Below are 6,458 nucleotides of genomic sequence, written 5' to 3' on the forward strand. Positions count from 1 at the left end.
ACATTCGTTTATAATTTTGTTTTAAATCTGTCATTAATCTGTCACAAATTATATATTAAATATAATTGTAATTTGTTTATAAATCTGTTTACAATATGTTTATAAATTCGTATATAAATTTCATCTCTAATTTTGTTTTAAATTTGTTATTAATCTGTCTCAAATAACATATCAAAAATAATTTTAATTTGTTTATAAATTTATTTACAAAATTCATATTTAAATTTATCAATAATTTTTTATTATATTATATTTTTTTCTCATCTACTTATTATTTTAGCAGAAATAATCACACATTTCAAATAAATTAAAAATATTTGAAATAATTAATGTTTAATCCAAAAATATCACATCATCCAAATATTCATATTATCTAATTAAATCTAATTTTTATTTCGTTTATCACGACGCTCACGGGGACCAGATCCTCCTGGATACAAATGATTTGTATATCCCGCCTCTTGAATCATCTTATGAACGATCTCCTTGAGATTTTCTTCTCTTTGTCTACCTTCCTCCATAAGTTTTTCTTCTCTTTGTCGACCTCTCCCCCTTGATCTTCCTTTGCTGGAACCAATATCTTTTGTCCCTCTATTTGACATCCTGCATCACATAAATAAAAAATTCAGCAAAAGAAAATACAAGAAAAAGTTCAACAAAAGATAATTATAGTAAACAACAAATAAAATTAAGTATACAAAATTTCTGAAGTGAACAACAAATTTCTGCAGTGAACAGCAATAAACACTATGTAGTACAGATTACACTATGCAAATAAAATTTTTGTAGAAAATAACAAATGTGACAAATTTTTGTAAACAAAATAAAATTTAATAAACAACACAGTAAACAACAACAGCAGTCAAATTCAATAAACAACAACAAATGTAACAAAAACAGTGACAACCTTAAAAAGAGTGTCAAACTTGGCTTTGTTTCTGGGCAAAGTATATAGTGGCAACAAGAGTCATATTAGTCGAAACATACAAACTCAAAGGAGTTCAAAAGGATACAAGGACAACCATACCGGCCATCACAATTTGCATTTTGAGAGAAAGGAACCTACCTGCCACAACAGTTGAGAAAAATGACAACAGGAAAAGTACTTAGAGGTACAGGTCTGTTGCCAGTAAATGGAATGGCATACAATAGTCAGATAACACCAGGAGGATGCTTGTATACATATTTAGTTGTGAAGGAAGCAGATATTAGGATTCAACAAGTATAGAGACAAGTGATAGCTGGAAATAGTTGTTGATGAATCTAGCACATGCTTCACACAGACAAGTTGAATCTCTAGAATAATCAATTCAATCTTTCACAAATAAAATGTCTGGAAGTGCATGAGTCATGCTCTAACAATGCAATGCCCAATAAAATCACAATATCTATCAGATTAAGTCAAACAGGCATGAAACAGCTGCACCTGCTTCTGCAATTGCAAATCCATCCTATACTTGTGATGCACAATCTACCATTTCGTACAAACAAGTTCATGCTCATTTAAACCACTCAAACCCAATTGAACGGGCTAAATGGGCACCAAAAAAAAAATTCAAATACAAAAGTCTACTAGTCCTTTAAACTAAATTGCTCCTCGATTAGAAAAGTAGTTGACTGAAGGAGATCGAGTCAGGAAGAGCTTGCAATTTGGCCAAATTGGGCTAGGGATTAGGCTTAACAATTAAAATTTAATAAATAAAATTTCTGTAAAATTTAGCTAAGACAATAGGAGTGAACAATAAATTTCTACAGTGAACAACATTATGCAGTACATATTACACTATGCAAACAACATTTCTACAAGATTAGCAATAGCAGTAAACACTAGCAATAATACAAACAACATTAGCAATAGCAGTAACAGAATGTAAACACAATTTCTGCAGTAACAATATCAGAATTCAGCAAAGACAATAGTAGTAACATAATTTCTGCAGTAACATCTCATCTTGCACAAGCTGCATCTAATATCTTGCACAATTTCTGTAGTAACAATTTCTGCAAAGATGATATGTACATTTCTGCAAGATATTGTGCATCTAATATCTTGCACAATTTCTGTAGTAACAATTTCTGCAAAGATGAGATGTACATTTCTGCAAGATATTGTGCATCTAATATCTTGTCCAATTTCTGCAGTACGATTTCTGCAAAGATGAGATGTACATTTCTGCAAGATATTGTGCATCTAATATCTTGCACAATTTCTGCAGTACGATTTCTGTAGCTTCTGCAGTAACATCCCATCTTGAGACAATTTCTGCAGTAAACACAATTTGCAATATACAAAGGCAAATGCAACATCTCATCTTGCACAAGCATATATTAGATGTTCTCATAGTTGTACACAAATAGCAAAGAACATATGCACACTAATAAGCACATGCACTTGAACTATACGGTAACCAATATAATTAAAGGCAATAGTGAAACATTTGTGAACAATAGTACAGCAAAAACTCATGATAGAAAAAATCTATATTCACTATTAACAGCAGTAAACAACAGTAAAAGGTATAAAGCCAAAAATTGAATCAATTTATCAATAAGATCAAATACAGAATCAAGTTTAACTCTTTGCAGAAAATTGCCAAAAACAATAGTACACTACGAACCAAATAATCGTATTACACTTTGTTCAAAACGAAGATCAAAATCAAATAATCTTATTCAGGATGCAATATTAGCTTAGGTTGTGTATGAACTGCATGGATGTTAACGAGTGTTTTCACATGATACTGCTTATTTTGCTCCTCGATCCACATGGTATAAGCAATATTATAATCTCCATGCTCCAGTATATATAGTAAGGTTTCTAATATTGTTTTAACATGATCGAGTTCATACATGTGGTGAAAACTTCAAAGGTTTTTGATTATTATGAGGAGGGGCGGATCCAGGATTTTAGGTTTGGGAGGGCCACATATTAAGTAACGAAAACAATTATTATATGTTGTATCTATGGTGATTGGATTATCCTTCCCTTAGAAAATCGATAAGAACTTTGTTCAAAATATAGCTTGAACTAATAAACCAACTTAAATCTAGACAGATATTTAAAAAAAGATTTTTGAACCATCTAATACATAAAAGGACTACTCCAATTACAAAAGTTACTTAGAACTATAAGTGTACATGCTTTTCCTCATAATATGTGATCTTCAAGTATGAGACGTTCAACTCACAACTAAAAACTTCATTGTTGAAAACAAACTGATAACATAAATGACAGTAATTGAGTTTAGTCAAGTTTCTCAAGGTAGAGAAATTAATATATTTAATACCCACATAACAATTTTTGATATGGGTCATGGGATGATGTCATTTACCAGTATTGTTGATACAACAAATCAAAATGCATAAACAAGGTGAAAGACAACAGAGCAAACTGGCACAACCTTCAAAATTTTGAAAATTTTAATGTAACAATGCTCAATATTGCTAGGCAAATTGGACTCTCGGTGCACAACAGAAGGTCATACCTTTGTTACATATAAACTTTACTGCTCTCTGCTGCAGTAACTCACTCTATCAAATTCCTGAATCTGATAACTTACAAAGAAAACCTATCTAGAACTGTTTAAAATCAAGCAAGAAACTATCAAAAGATAAGTATAACCATAAAAAAAATCTACTAAACTTAAAAGGCAAAGCCAACAAGCAGGACGCTAAACAAGTAGATCAAATTGGTCTTAGAAATCTTACTTGATAAGCTATTGGTTCACTATCAATGCAGCTTTAATGTGTTCCATAAGTGGGTTAGCAGCCATAGCTCCTTCCTTAACACTACAAAAGGATGCATCTTAGTCAAACATGTGTGCTACTATTACAATTTATGGCAAATAACAAATAACATTTACAATAGGATAAACATGCTCTTGCACCTCCATCTAGGAAAAAGGCAGAAACACAAAAGACTAAAAATATTATAGATATATCTTACAGAGAGGTCAAATGGCTTCCTATCTTTGAAAATAATGAACGTGGGCAATGCCTCAAATGGAAGCCTCGCGAGGTGGCTATCTCGCTGCCTTGCAAGGCAACGACTACTTCACGAGCGACTACGTCTCTGCCTAGCGCTGCCTCGTGAGGCTTCCACATCGTTGCCTCGCAAGGCAGCGATGCGGTGGTCACACGCTCGGGAGGCTACCTCGTCGGGCAATGTAAGCGGTCACATCCCCATCTTTTTTGTGGAATAGAAAAAAAAGTTTAGGGTTACCTGAATTTGATACAGGTTCCTTGCTTGTTGCGGAGTGCGGAGTGAGGAAGGAGGAGGGCGTAGTTGCTGCAAAAAGGGAAGGAGACAAATTCACATCCACTGATCCACATACTAAAATTTGGCAATTTAGAAAACCTCCAATAAGATATCAGCAAGGCTTTGACGACACTCGACAGCAACTTGGATCGAACTGCTTCAACTCACTGAATGTATGAAGCATGCATATACTAAACAAATTCTTCCCCCAAAATAACAAACAAACAAAACGAGAGAGGAAAGAAGAAATGAAAAATGCTAGAGATTTTGAAAGAATATAAATCTGCAATCCGACTTTGGAAGAAGATATTCTTCCAGAATTACCTACTACCTATCATTGTTCATAGTGCCTCTTTTAACAAAGTAAGCATGAACTAGTTCGAAACACTTTCAGAAAAATTATAAATCCGCCGCTGGACTATGAGGAAGCATTGCAAAAAGACTTCATAAGAGGAAGCAGTGCAAAAAAACTTCATAAGAGAAATGCAGTAATTCAAATATAAAGAGTCAACCTTCCAAGCAGAGAAATATTTTTGGCTTGGAACATAATGGAGAAAAAGGAAACATTGCTAGTTGAGATAGAGCTACTCAGAATTGAATTCATAGAAATCGAGTTATCTTTGCAAGACAAAAATCTGGAAATTGATTTTCTTAAGAAAGAGATAGAAGTTTTAAAAGAGGAAATCTGTAAATCATTAGTGAACATAAATACATACAAAAGATGGAGAGCAACAGATGAAGTCGGCGAGAAGAAGAAAGCGGCGAGATAAGAAAAAGAAATTAGGGATTACCTTTTTTGAGAGAGAGCAACAGACGAAGTCGGCAAGGAGAGAAGCCGGTGAGATACGAGCAGCGAGAAAGCAGTTGCGAACGAGAACAAAGAGAATAGGTAAGCAGGAGTCGGCGAGATAAGAGGAGAAGAAGAAAGCAGAATCGGCGAGGAAGGGATGTCGCGAGGGAAGACAACGAGAATATGTAAGCAATATTTAGGGGTTTTGTAAAAATAAAATAAAATAAAATAATAATAATTTAATACATTTCTTTATTATTTATATAAATTAAAAACAGAATTTATTTCCGTTTAAAAATATATAAACGGATTTGTTGACAAACAAAATTTCGTATTAAATTCTATTTCAAATCTGTATATATTTTTGTTTATAAATATTTATTTTATAAATTCGTATTGAGTTTGTTTTAAATTCCGTCTCAAAATTTTTTTTATATATTATATTTTATTTAAATATAATAGATTAGTAATTCCGTATTAAATTCGTTTTTGATTGACTATAATTTAAAACGGATTTTAATTCTGTTTTAAAAATCTGTTTCTGAAGCCCTGTTTTCTTGTAGTGTTTGTATTCAGAATATTGGAACCATTCTTTCATGTTGTTAGATTTGCATTGGATATTTCATGTTTAGAACTCTTTCTTTTAATTGCTATGCACATTGGTTTATTATCTGAGTTGTATCATTGTTGCATGCTTGTGTAGATTTATATATATAGTTTCTAGCATGTTCAGATTGATGTATAGTTTTAGTTGTGAACGTATGCTTGAGTAGTATGTTTTCCGCTGTTACATATTGTATGCTTTGAGTTTTGAGAGTTTTAAGCATAGATAATTTCATGTGAGCAATATTAGTTAAGATAAGTTAGTATTCCAGTAGCACTCCACCCTCACAGACTAGTAGGGAGGTAGGGTGGCGCGTTACAAGTTGGTATTTTTACCAAAATAAAGAAGTTTCAAAAAATAAAGAGGTTCGGCGGAGGTTCGAACCCGTGACCTCCGACCCAACCCAAGTCTTAAGCGAAGCGTGATGACCAAGAACCCAGCAAGGTCGTGCTGATTAGAGAGGAGCGGAAATAATTTAAGTGGTTGATAATAACAGAAATAGTTAGGTATTAAAAGGGATAAGTTAAGAGAGGAATAGGTAATATTTGTGGTCGTGACCTAAACCTCTTCCTCATCTCTTTCTCGCGTGCGACGGCAGCTCGGGTGGAACCAAAGGAAGCTAGGGTTTTTGTCTCCGACGGCCGGCCAAGGATCAATCCAAAGTTTCCTTTATAGTCTCAAGATCCTCTCGTCGAGGAGAGCTCGGGGGCATGAGGAAGAGCTAAAATCTCGAGTCCTCCGAAGCCCTAGAAGCCGTTTTGTTCGGTAGTAAGTCCAAGAACGATGTAAGTGTTTCTCACCTATAG

At 33.6% G+C, this 6,458-nt stretch overlaps 1 long non-coding RNA gene across 1 annotated transcript; it reads right to left on the bottom strand.

Moving 5' to 3' along the window:
• Nucleotides 1-296: 296 nt before the first annotated feature.
• LOC121989955 lies at nt 297-5,207 on the bottom strand. Its single transcript, XR_006114373.1, has 4 exons — nt 5,050-5,207; nt 4,223-4,288; nt 3,709-3,789; nt 297-603 (listed from the first exon to the last, which is right to left on the bottom strand). It is a non-coding gene; the product is annotated as an uncharacterized LOC121989955 (long non-coding RNA).
• Nucleotides 5,208-6,458: the final 1,251 nt, after the last annotated feature.

Source organism: Zingiber officinale, chromosome 6B (genome assembly GCF_018446385.1).
Source record: "Zingiber officinale cultivar Zhangliang chromosome 6B, Zo_v1.1, whole genome shotgun sequence".
NCBI classification, from domain to species: Eukaryota; Viridiplantae; Streptophyta; class Magnoliopsida; order Zingiberales; family Zingiberaceae; genus Zingiber; species Zingiber officinale.